This window comes from Lissotriton helveticus, chromosome 3_1 (genome assembly GCF_964261635.1).
Source record: "Lissotriton helveticus chromosome 3_1, aLisHel1.1, whole genome shotgun sequence".
NCBI classification, from domain to species: domain Eukaryota; kingdom Metazoa; phylum Chordata; class Amphibia; order Caudata; family Salamandridae; genus Lissotriton; species Lissotriton helveticus.
Window position 1 is genome coordinate 769457196 of NC_136061.1, and position 13529 is coordinate 769470724.

A 13529-nucleotide genomic window follows, 5' to 3' on the forward strand; every position below is an offset into this window, starting at 1 on the left:
GACGCAATAATGTCAACGTGGCCTTTTTACAAATTTTCTTAGTATCTGCAGCAATGAGCAAATCGTCCACATATTGCACAAGAGTAGCACCTTTTGGTAAAACAATCGTGTCAAGCTGTGTTTTTAGAGCTTGACTGTATATTGATGGACTTTCACAGTAGCCCTGAGGAGCGCGTTTAAAGCGGAAACTTCGACCTCCTAAACTGAAGGAAAAAATATCCCTGCTCTCCTCAGCAATTGGGATACTGAAGAAAGCATTCTTCAGGTCAATCACCGAAAACCAAGAGGCAGAGGCTGGAATCATAGTCAATAATGTGGTAATGTCGGGGACAACTGGAAATTGTGGCACAACTATTTTATTGACCTCTCTCAGATCAATCACGAATCTGTACACAGGTGGCTGAGAAGGGTCAGTTTGTTTTAAGACAGGCAGAACAGGACTATTGCAAACATTTCCCCGTGTTTCTTCAATCACATCCTTTTTAATCAATTCGTAAACTATAGCTAGTACAGCTTTTTCACCTTCACTCGAGATTTTGTATTGGGGAATTCGTGGCATTTTAACGTTGGCTTTCAATGTTACAACATATGGTGGAATTTCTAAAAGACCTACATCATTAGGACCAGTGGCCCAAAGAATATCTGGGAGAAACGACAATTCTGCAGGAATTTTATCCCTCGACAAATACATGGGAGAAACCACTTTCTTACCTAAAGTGAGTTGTACTCCTGACGGAGAACAGTACAAAGTTGCATACAATCTCTTTAACAAATCCAATCCTAGCAAGTTTTCACCACAACCTGTTGTCAGAATGAGGGGTGCTTCGAATTCACAAGGACCAACAGAAAGAGACAAAGGGTCAGAAATCGGATTACTAACTGGGGCGCCAGAAAAACCTACAGAAACGTTCATTTCGCCAGACAAAGGTGCGCCAGGGAGTTTGGAGTGCATAATAGAACTCTTTGTAGCACCAGTATCCAACAGAAAAGGCTCTGACACACCTGATGTAATCACCTCAACGTAAGGTCCACTCTGATCTACTGGAACTGAAACAACTCCCTCTCTTTGTCTATGGCTGTCCTAACAATCATTATTCTCCAAATACTCATCTTCTGTATAGTAATCATCAACGTAGTATTGAGCTGTCCTGTCAGATACGTTATTTTGCTGATCAAACCTGTTCATAGAGTTTTGTGGTGGAAGGGGACGTGCGTTCTGAGGGGCGTTTCCACGCCCTCTACCTCTAGGTGCTTGCTGACTGCCACGACCCTTCACACCAGAAACTCCATTTGCACGTTGTAATAGAATAGGACAATTATACTTGAAATGACCCTCTTGTCTGCAATATGAACACTGGTTGGGGCCTACAGGGACACGGGGTTGAGTATACTCGACTCTTTGCGAGTTCCTCTGATATTGTTGAGGCTGCTGGAAATTACTTTGGTAGTGATTCTGACCATTATTATTTTGATTACCACCACCACGTGGTGGATAGGCTTGCTGTAGCAAAACCTTCGTTTTTAGTTCTTTAGTTTTCTTTTCTACTCTATCTTTCTCATCCTTGTCTCTATTTTCGTAATATTGTGCAGTAGCCAATATCTGGGCTGAAGATGAGACTGCCCAAGAACTTTCTGAATCCTTTAACTTTTTACACAATTCTGGAAGCAGATTGTGCACGAATTTATCGACAAACAATCTCTGACCACCTTCTGTGGTTATATCTTGACCGCTGTGGTCAACGAATGTTTCTTCAAACCTGGTGAAGAAATCTGAAACAGTTTCTTCTTTCTTTTGCTTGCATGCAGACAACTTATCCCAATTTACACGTATTGCAGGCATTATCGTTTTCATGTAATCTACTATTTTACCAGGGAGTTCTGCTATCAAAGGCTCAGGCTTAGCACCACCAACTTGTCGGGCATCTGCAGCGGCAATATTAGCCCATGAGTCACCTAATTCCTGATCATGATCTATATGACGAATTTTACCCCATAAAGGCTGTGGAACAACATTCCCAAATAGCATATCGATATCGGCTAAATTCATTATACATGACCCAGCAGTTTGCGACAACTCTTTGTAATACCCTGAAGGATTTTTACGCGGATCAGGTAATGTCTGTTTAAGTGCTAAAACTTCAGCTCACTTCCATGGGACATGTACCCATACACGCTGAAAGTGTGGCAGAATAGGTGGGTTAGCAGTTGTGTCACCCTCTCTCCATTGTGGGGGAACGTCTCTCATAGGGTATTGTCGCGCCTTTTTCCTACTAGGCTCAGATTGTGACCCAGAACTGCTCCCCTTACTCCGATATGATAACAACATTTCAACTGCTTCCTCTACATCTGAACCTACAATCATACCCTCTCCGAACTTAAACCGTACACGACACATCTCTTGCGGGATGCATTCCAGATCATTGTCTTCTAAATCCTCGCAAAGAAAAACACACATCTGTTCGAAAACATATCTCTGTGTCGCTGCTTCCCATTGATGGAAGACTTCCATGACAGACTGTACATCATATTTTACAGTGTCCATGACCCATTTTCGTGCTAAACTATTCAGTGAGTCTCTCTCTTGATAGTCAGGCAGTCGACTTCGCAACTGTCTTCTTCCCATGTTAGGGGTCGTAGTAGGCGACCCGAAAAGAGGTAAAAGAAGGTTAGTAACAGTGCTGGCCATTTTCTGCCGAATGGAAGGTGAAACTGAAGGAAGAACGGATGGAAAAACGGGGTGAGATAAGGCAGGGGCAGAGATAGCAGAAGAGGTATCAGGGGAAATAGAGGGGGCACTAGGCAAAATCGTAGAGGGAGCATTAGGAGAAGTACTACCTTTTCTGTCCAAAGTAGCTGAAAAGGTGGTAAACACTCAAATTATGCACCATGTAGAGGAGGTGGGTTTGTTACACGACACGCAGTTTGGTTTCAGACCGCGTCATTCCACTGAGTCGGCCCATTTAATGGCAACAGAACACCTGAGACAGGGTGTAGATGAGGGGCACACCATGGCCTTAATTCTACTCGACCTCAGCGCGGCATTCGACACTGTAGCACATTCAACCTTGCTACAGTGTCTGAGTAAAGGTGGCATTGCGGGCACCGCGCTGAGGTGGATCCAGGCGTTCCTGACGGGAAGGAGTTTCCGGGTGAGGCAGGGTGACTGTTACTCCATTGGGGTACCTTTGGGCCAGGGCGTGCTTCAGGGCTCGTCCCTGAGCCCGACCCTGTTTAACCTGTACGTGGCGCCTGTGGCATCTATTGTGGAGAGTCATGGCCTCCAATTGGTATCATACGCAGATGATACGCAACTGGTCATCTCCCTGTCACACGTGCCCTGTCTTGCTGCGGATGGCTTCCGTCTGTGCATGAAAGATCTTGCCGACTGGATGGCCATGAATTGTTTGAAGCTTAACGGCAGCAAGACAGAGGTGCTGGTGGTAGGGAGAGCCCAGTCGGCCTGGTCATCGGCCTGGTGGCCATCTTGTCTCGGGCCAACCCCTATCCCCTGTCAGGAGGCAAAAAATCTTGGCATATGGTTCGACGCGGGTCTTACCTTCGGGCCCCAGATCAATCGTGTGGTCGGAGTATGTTTTGGGATTCTGAAAAGACTGAGGAAAGTCCTTGACTTACTGCCGCTGGAAGCTCGTCAAACTTTGGTACATGCTCTGGTGACCGCAAGGTTGGATTATGCGAACCTGCAGTATTTGGGAGCGCCGAGTAAAAGTGTTAGCCGTCTTCAAGTGCTGCAGAATGCGGCAGCACGTTTGATCCTCAGGCTACCTAAAAGAGCGCCTTCGAAACAGGCTTTGCAAAAACTACACTGGCTGCCTGTGAGGAGCAGAGTCGAGTATAAAGCCCTCTGCACCTGCCATCGGATTTTGAATGGCAGGGCACCCCGTCCGTTGCAGAGTTTGATCGAAGCCTATGAACCTGCCAGAGCGCTTAGATCTGCGGGGGGGGGGACTGCTGAGGATCCCTAAGGTGAAGAAGGCTCGCATGGGAGGCAGATCCTTCAGGCACCTAGCACCAAATCATTGGAACAAACTGCCAGTGGCTCTTCGCTTGGAACCAGTAGAAACTAGGTTCCGAGCCAAATTAAAAACCCACCTCTATGTTAGATAAATTGGCCCCCGTGGCAGCCACAGTCTTTTTTCTGTTTATGCACTCCCACCGTTAGCGCGGGGACACGCCGGTGTGCGTAACTCAGCGCTTTACAAATGTCCCAATAATAATAATAATAATAATAGAAGGTACATTAGGCGAAATCGTAGAAAACACAGGTGAAGCGAGTGTGGTTGGTGGGCCTGGAGCAGGCTGCACCATAGAGACAGGAGTCAGCTGGAGAACAGCTGGAGGGTGCTGTGGAGGAACAGGAGGCGTAGTTTGCGCAACTAAAGGTTGCGGGGGTGCCGTGGCATTTTGCGCATAGTGGGTGGCGAATTTAGTAAATGCGACATTAATGGGTCTTTCTCACGCTCTTTTGCTGCCTCTTGCTGAGGAGACGGCAAAACTGGATAACATTTATCTATTGCCATTTTACGTTGCCTGTGCAACTGCTCACTCATCTGCTCTTCTTCATTATCTTTAAACTGCATAGCAGCTTGCATTACTGAAATTCCCTCTTCTCTCTTATTTTTCTTAGCTAATTTGATTTCTTTTTGTTTGGCTTCTTTACGCCATAAGCGGAAAGAGTCAAACATCGCCGGCCGGGCTTTCTTTTTAAAGAGTTTAACTTCAAGGTTGTCTAAGATTTCGGAATCAAAACTACCATATTGGGGCCATTTTAGAACACCATCTTTCCTGGTGTATTTAATCCATACTTCGTTGTAGGTGATGGGGCCTACCTCATGTTTCACATATAGCTCGTACGTTGGAGTTCCAACTGGAGGAACCGGACATGAGTCCTCCAATCGGGAGTCCCTATTATTATAACCAAGACAAAACAAATTTCCAAGTCTAAGACTAGGCATCTTCGCTCTCTAGTCTAGTTCCAAACTTCAAAGGATTATCGATTACGATATTTCTCGTGAATACACGAGTCCTTCGGTTTTGGTGCTTGCAAGTACCAACAAATTATCCAAAAGGATACCCAAGACTAAGACCAACTAAGGACTGGGAGACGCTCCGCTTATACTTAACTGAAATATCGATGACGTCACCAGAAGACTCTTCTTAGTGTTTCGCTCTACCAAACTTCAAGGGTCCAAATCAGGGTGATAGCCAGGGCAGCAGTCCTTGTAGCCGTCGGGAAGCGGGGAACCTCGCAGCAAAGACCTTCGGACCACGTCGACATGCAGGGGTCGATGAGGTGGTTGGCCGTCCTCTGGAATTTTCACACGAAGCTCCTCATGATCCTCTGGCTGACTGGTACCACTGGAATCGCCCCAAACGTTGGGCGCCAGCTGAGGTACTGGGTTTTTCAGAACCGGCACAGACACCGGTAACCCAGCGGTGTCAGGGTACACCCAGAGACCTCTGGTTCTTCCTGATCCAGACCACAGAAACTCAGAGTCTTCTAGGTGAAGTCAAAGATTAGTTTATTGGCTGCAACCAAGGTAACAAGTGTCCTAGAAGTACAACACGGGGAAGTATATTCTCAGGAGACTGCTCGAATTTACAAAGTCAGGCTTCTCTCTTTATACAGACTATTCAGCTTCCGGCAAACATTCTTCGAATTTGTAGTATGTCATTTACAGTTATTGGTTTACAAAAGAAAAGCAGAGTCATGATGACATGTACATATTTCACGTCGTGCTGCCCATAACAAATCACCTGGCAAGGCCCAACATTTCATCAGATATCAGTGGACCCCCAATAAAACAGGCATCTCCCCATCATACAGTAAGTGAAGCAAAAGAGTAGAGACAGATGTGAGCAAGATACGGCAGGTGTGCGCGCTGAAATGGTTTTATGGCTTGTTGAGCCTTGATGCTATCTTGCTCGGCCACTGAGAGGGGAACTGACCTAACGAGTTCGGCCTGGGGCAATGGTTCCAACTTGCACAGGTCATGGAAAAGTTGATTAAGGAGTATGTGTCCTTGTGGAATTGAATTCAACTGGATTAAGGCCTATGTAAAGGGCAATACATAAATGGAAGCCAAGGGTTCAGAACGCAAATGATGATTTTGAGGTGAAATCGTCACTCGAATATGCTGAAAATATATGTACATGATGTACTCGTCATTCTCGGTCTTTTGATACCAAATTCGTCATGTTTCGACGAAGTTTTAATTCTCGAGTCCAGAACGATTACACGAATCCAGATTTTCAGAACCACAGCACCTCTCCCAAGGACTTGAACACGAATATTATTGTACATTCATAATTCATGTGAAGTTCAACTAACCCCTGAAGAAGAGTTCAGGTTGAACTCGAAATGCATTGGGTTATCTAAATTTGATTTTAGTTGAACCTTTTGAAACTCTTGTAGATACAATATGTATTTTTGATTGACATATGCATTTCAGATATTTATGCATTATATTGGATTTTCGTTCTAATTTGTTTTTGCACTTAGCATATAATCTTTGAGAACCACTAGTAAACGCATGAATAAAATGTGAAAAATCATGTATTTATAATGTATTAACTTTCAAAAAAAATTCTCCAGAGGCGGAACGCCCTAAAGCTGTGCAGTACATAGCCCTGGGTTCCCTAGGACTCAATTTTCTATTCATAAGCAGGGATCTAGTACCCCTCCCATTGCACTGTACGCATATATTCTCACGAATCTGAGTATATACCTTCACACTTTTGTTGATTTATTTACTAAGGTGTGCAGAACCACCAATTCATTTTTGTATCTCTGAACTATTGGCAGTTACCGCAGACCTCTCTCTTCAACATCCTCACTTCATGGTACTAGGAGACTTCAACCACCATGTTGATGTAAGTAGCTGCAACCGCGCCACTTATCTCCTAGACTCCATGCAAAATATAAACATGACTCAAGGGGTAAGGGGTCCTACTCATGTGGCAGGACACACCCTAGACCTTATTTTTTCCAACTGGCCGAAGTTAAAAAATCCTCCCTTCCACACCCCTGACATGGTCTGATCATTTTTTGATCCCATTCGAGGTATCTTTAACTCAAATTGTCAAAAAAGAATCTGCCATCAGAACACAAGGCAGAAAATGGGACAAAGTTTCCTGCACTGCCCTAGAGCAATCATACAATAACAGCCTAAATTCTTCCCCTGACGATCTCAATGAAGCGGTCCTCACATTCAATAATGATCTTATGACTGCCATTGAGAAAGTTGCCCCGTTACAGACCCTCACCTTCCGCAGACAAAAACCATCAGCTCCCTGGTTTACCCTGGAACTAAGGGAAAACAGAAGCCGATGTAAAAAGTTGGAGCGACATTGGCGTCGGACATATGACCCCGCTGCCAAGCTACTATATAGACAGGCCCTCAAGGAGTTCCATAAACTCAAACGTAACTCTATGACTGTCTATTTTGCTGAAACTATTACCAATGCAAAAAATTCCACTAAAGCCCTCTTTAACATAGTTAAAGAATTTACCAATCCCTCTGCTCTATCCGCATCAGTCTCCCCTTCCCAAGCATTTAGCGAAGATTTATCAGATTTCTTTGCTAACAAAATTGCCAACATCACGGCAACTATTCTTCAAAATGGAACAGAGATTACTGAAGTCCCTATTGCCTTCTGCACGAATACATTTACTACTTTTAAACCACTCACTAAGGAGAATGCACTGAATTTATTTTTGAAATGTAAATCAGGCTCACCACTGGACCCAGCCCCGGCCCTGGTTATGAATGTAATAGCCCCATTAGCTATTGACCCCCTACTTGAAATCTGGAACTCCTCCTTATTTTCAGGTGTCGTTCCTTCCGCGTGGAAACACGCAATGCTAATTCCCATTAAAAAAAAACAGGTATCGATCCCTCCTGCCTGACCAATTACCGACCAATCTCACTCCTACCCAAGCCAGCCAAAGTGCTTGAGAAGGCGGTACAAGAGCAGCTGTCCAACTATCTTGAGTCAAACTCGCTGCTCCATGACTCTCAGTTAGGATTTAGACCGAACTTTAGCACTGAGTCAGCCCTACTTGAGGTGTCTGAGTCAATCAGGGAGTGCACGGATAGGGGAGAGGAGGCCATGCTGGTTCTCCTCGACCTATCCGCTGCATTCGACACCATCTCCCATGACATACTACTCACTCGCCTGCAAGAGGTAGGTGTCGGCGGAACTCCCCTCGCTTGGGTTAAATCTTTCCTCACGGACAGATTTCAACAGGTGATGCTGGGCTCCTTCCTTTTCACCAAGAAACCATTGATCTGGGGAGTTCCACAAGGATCTGCCCTCAGCCCGCTCTTATTCAATGTGTACCTAAAACCATTGGCAAAAGTGGTAGAATCCTGGGGCGTCAGAGTAAATTTTTACGCTCACGACACTCAGTTGGTGTTCTCCTTTAAGGACCATTCTGAAAATTAATTTCACAACTTCCGACACTGTATGGTGCATATCGTCGCATGGATGTCTTCTAATAATTTAAAACTTAATACAGACAAGACGGAAGTCCTTTTTTTTAACCAGAAATCTCCCATCTCTCCCAGTCTTTGGTGGCCGACTGAGCTAAACCCTTCACCAGTACCAGTCCAAGCTGCCCGTAACTTAGGCTTCCAATTTGATACTGCCCTCTCCTGCAAGACCCAAATTAATAAAGTCACTACATCTTGCTTTGGAAAGCTCCGGATGATAAAAAAAATTCTCCCTTTCCTGTCATTGGACTCATGCAAGACAGTAGTCCACGCCCTTATCACTGCTCATTTGGACTATGCAAATAGTCTAAATGTCGGAGCTCCGGCGTATCTTGTAAATCAACTACAGACAGTTCAAAATTCAGCGGCCAGGATGATTTGCAACATTCCCTATCGTCACTCCATCTCACCCCACCTGATCAAACTTCATTGGCTCCCAGTGAGACTCCGAATCCAATTTAAATCTTTCATCCTAGCTTTTAGAGCTCTTAATGATCGTGGCCCTATCTACCTGAGACGCAGAATGAAGTTCTCACAAGTATCGCGAAACCTCAGATCGAACCATCTCCGCCTTATGATCTGTCCGCGTTTTCGCCTTGTACGAACGGGAGGAAGGGCCTTTACAGTAGCCACCTCCAGACTGTGGAATCACCTACCCATGGAACTGAGATTCCTGACTTCAGAGCCTCTATTTCGAAAAAAACTCAAGACCTGGCTTTTTTCCCTAATTTAATTACCCTCTGTTACCTGCATCCCCCTGAACCCCATGAGATACGGTTTTCAGCGCCGTGACACCTCCGTAGGAGGTAGCTGTGCGCTCTACAAATTACTAAGTAATAATAATAATAATAATCCTGAAGGAAGGCGTCCACCGCCTCCGCTCCCGGATCCGGTTTCCAGCTGAAGAATCGGGGGAACATGAGCGTTCCATCTGGAGGCAAAAAGATCCACCTGGGGAAGCCCCCAAAGGGACACAATCTGAGAAAACACTCCTGGATCCAGTCTCCAGTCGCTGGCATCCCTGAAATTCCTGAAGTTCCAATCCGCCACACAATTCTGATCTCCCGGGAGATATTCTGCCGTCACTGAAATCTGACGTTGGAGGCAGTATGCCAGAAATCCTTGGCGAGATCCGCCAGAATTGGGGAATGAGTGCCTCCAAGGCGATTGATGTACCTCACCGCCGTCGTGTTGTCCATCCGGAGAAGGACACAACAGGACACCTTGTTGGTCGTGAAAGAGCGGATGTCAAAGGAGCCTGCTAGGAGTTCCAGGCAATTGATGTGGAGAAGGAGTTCCTCCTCCGTCCACCGACCTCCCACCGAAACAGAGCCGCATCGGGCACCCCAGCCCAGACGGCTGGCATCCGACTCTATTACTAGATCCGGACTGGAGCCGAAGATCGCTCTCCCATTCCAGGCTTCCATATGGTCCATCCACCAAAGAAGTTCCGACCTGGCCTCCGAGGAAAGGGAGATCAACTCCGAATAAGTGAGACCCCTCCTAAGGTGCGAGGCTTTCAGCCTCTGCAGGGCCCTGTAGTGTAAAGGACCCGGGAAGATGACATGAATCGAGGATGATAACAAGCCAACAATTCTGGCTAACTGTCGCAGGGAGATCCTGTCTCTGCGGAGAACCTGCCGAATTTCCTTCTTGATTTTGGAAATCTTCTGAGATGGAAGATTGAAGGTGGCATCCCTCGTGTCGATGCGGAAGCCTAGAAAGATCTTGCTCTGCTGGGGAACCAAGTCCGATTTCTGGACATTGATGGTGAACCCCAGATTCTGTAATAGGGAAATGGTAATCTGTAAGTGAAGGAGAAGATGATCCCTGGATTGGTCCATGAGCAGGATATCGTCCAGGTAAATTATCAGCCGAATCCCCTTGAGGCGGAAATGTTCCACCACTGGGCGAAGAAGCTTGGTAAAACATCAAGGAGCTGAGGAGAGACCAAAGGGAAGAGTTTTGAACTCGTAAGTTTGACCCTTTCATTGGAACTGCAGGAACCTGCAATGAGGGGAAAAAATGGGAACCGACAAGTACGCATCCTTGAGGTCTAACCGGACCAACCAATCGTTCTGTAGAATAAGGTCTCTGAGCAGATGGATTCCCTCCATCTTGAAGTGCCGGTAAACCAACCACTCGTTGAAGGATTTGAGATCGATTACCGGGTGGAAGCCTTTTCCTTCTTTTCTACCAGAAATAGATTGCTTGAGAATCTGCGCGGATGAAGATGGGAGGGGGCGATAGCGCCTTTTGAAAGAAGATCTAGAACTTCGTGGTCTATCAGATCGGTCTCTGAAGCCGAAAAAACCAGACAAGATGTTTGGACGGGGGACCCGTAGATCTCTATGTGAAAACCTTGAACTGTCTCTAACACCCAAGGATCCGATGTTAAATCTGCCCAGTTTGCCAGAAACAGAGAAATTCTGCCCCCCAGATGAACAGGTGAGAGGATGTTCAAGCTTACCGTTGTAGCCTCGTGAATTCTGGTTGCCACCACGGCATCTGCCTTGTCCCTTTCCTCCATGGGAAGGATAGAAGGTTCCTTGTCTGCCATCGTTCCATCCATTATTTCTTTTCGTCTGGGCTCTATTGGGACCTTGATTGAACTGGCGGCTGGAAGAGCGACCCTGCCTTGCCCGGCCCCACCAAAAACCTTCTTGGGAAAAATCTTCTTCATGCATGCTTGAGCCTTATCTAGGGCAGAAAAAGTGGCCACAAATTTCCCTAACTCCTTAACGAAGGGGTCACCAAAGAGCGTACCTTGAGCTACAGAACCTGCTTCGGAGGAAGACAGCTCTCCCAGCTTGGGATCCATTTTCAAAAGCAATGAACGGCGACGCTCGGCGGAGAGGGCACAATTGGCATTGCTCAAGAAACACATTGCCCTTTGTGCCCATCCCGCTACATCATCCGTTGGGAGAGGAACGCCTAACTCTCGGGGCCGTTCTATGATATTTGTTAGGGGCCCTACAACGTCAAGAAGCTTGTCCTGACAAGATCTCCAGGAACGATCAATCCCCTTTTTTGGGTCCTTCATGTATTTTGCGAAAAAGTTGCAAAGTTTGGGGTCCAACTCAGGGGTACTAGCAACACCATTGGGGAGAGACGGACTAGGACACTCTGATCGAAGGCGAGATTTCACCTCTTGAGAAAGAGGTTGCCTAATCTTTGCGGCAACATAATCCACTGTCTTTTTATCAGGTACCCAATCAGAAGTTCGTGGAAGGAAGGTACAGGTAGGGTCAAACATATCCGAATGAACCTGGTGTCCATCACCAACATCAGAACAAGAAGAGCGTGGACGCCAAGACCTGCTTGAATCAAACATATCATCGGAGGAATTGTCATCATCCTCAAACACTTCCTCATCCGCCTTCGGGTAACCCTTCTTCAGGGTCGAAGTCTGGGGTGGACTCGCCACCAGTATATCCGGGTAAGTCTTCCTCCCGGTAGGGTGCGCTTCTCAGCATGCGGGCACGCTTATGGAAGACCTCAGCATGTTTGCTGAAGCCTTCCAGGTGCCCTGCGTCACGCTTAATGGCCTTACGTGGCATCACAGTGTGAATGCCAGTAGGCCCAGCCCCACTGTCTCCCAGTATTCCAGAACCTTTGAATACATGGGCAGACAACTTGTTAACGCTGTCCTGCAGAGGTGCAAGCGCCTGGGCAATGGCCGAAGAAAGGAGCTTGTCCACCTCTGCAGAAGTGCGTGCCTTGGAGGGCTGCTCGTCAGCAGAATGAGCTGATACATAGTCATGGTCAGAATGTGACTGCATATTTAATGAGGGTCAGGCACCCATAAACATAAACACCCTACTAATTACAAAGGGTTCCCTCCAACACGAGTGCCTCAAGAAAACAGGCGTTCAACCAAAGATAGTACTTGTAACTTAAAACAGAAGTGGCAATGAACACTGATACAGAAATTGTTTTTTTTTTCGTTTTTTTTAATTCTCACAATAACCAAATCACTGTAAATAATGGGCAGAGCCCGTAAAACAGACCGCAACGCGGTGTCAGTGCTGGGGTGGAGGCAGAGCAACAAGAAAGTCGAAGCGCCAGAAGCCTCAGTGCGTTTCACCACACGCGCGCAAAGGGCGCTGTGGTGAAGGAGATGCTCCGGGGGCACATCAGAACAGACAGCACCGCACGGCGCACGCGCTAACCACAGACGCTCAAGCCAAGCCTACCGCGTCAGCCACACAGCGGGAGTAAACCCGCAACCAGAACAATACAGAAACAAGCCGTCACAACAATAAACTGCCCCCACAAGTCCCGAGTATGCAGTAAAGATGAAGGCAGCAATGAAGAAAGAGGACGGACTTCGGCGCGGGAGCTGTTATATATATTCAGATGGACTGTGATTGGTGGACTGGTTACTATAGTTACTGCCATGCCTCATGGGATATGTAGTTGGCAGTCTGTGTTTTTTTTGTTTCTTCTAACTTGCTGTCGAATAGAGAAAGGCTATGCATAATCCTCTAATGATTGTGTTATTATATTTTATCTGTATCTATGTGTGGATATCCTGGCGAATTTATTACCGAAGGAGGAAAACTGTATGTGAACAAGTGACTTACAGCATTTGTGTTCACAGATGTCCCATTGAAAAAATATTTTTCATTTATATATATTTTTTGCACATATAAGCAGTAGCAATTTAGTCTATGGGTCCTGAGGAAGCGGCAGGTACTATCATTGACCGTGTAAGTCCGCAGAAACATGTCGACCAGATAACCCAGTCAGAAGGTATTTGTTTGAAACATCTGACTACATTGCACTTTATTGTTTTTATATTTGGAAGGGCATGGCTCCAGAATAAAGTTTAAATTGCATGCCTTATCCAATTTTATTCTGAACACGTTTTCACTTTTTTTCACTAAAATCACCTATGCACTGCTTACAGTTACAACAATAACAACACCCACCAGTCATGTGTCTCCTTTAACTATAACTGAAGATAGACATTGGGCTACCTACTGTGAAGTAGACCAAATGATGTACTGGGCG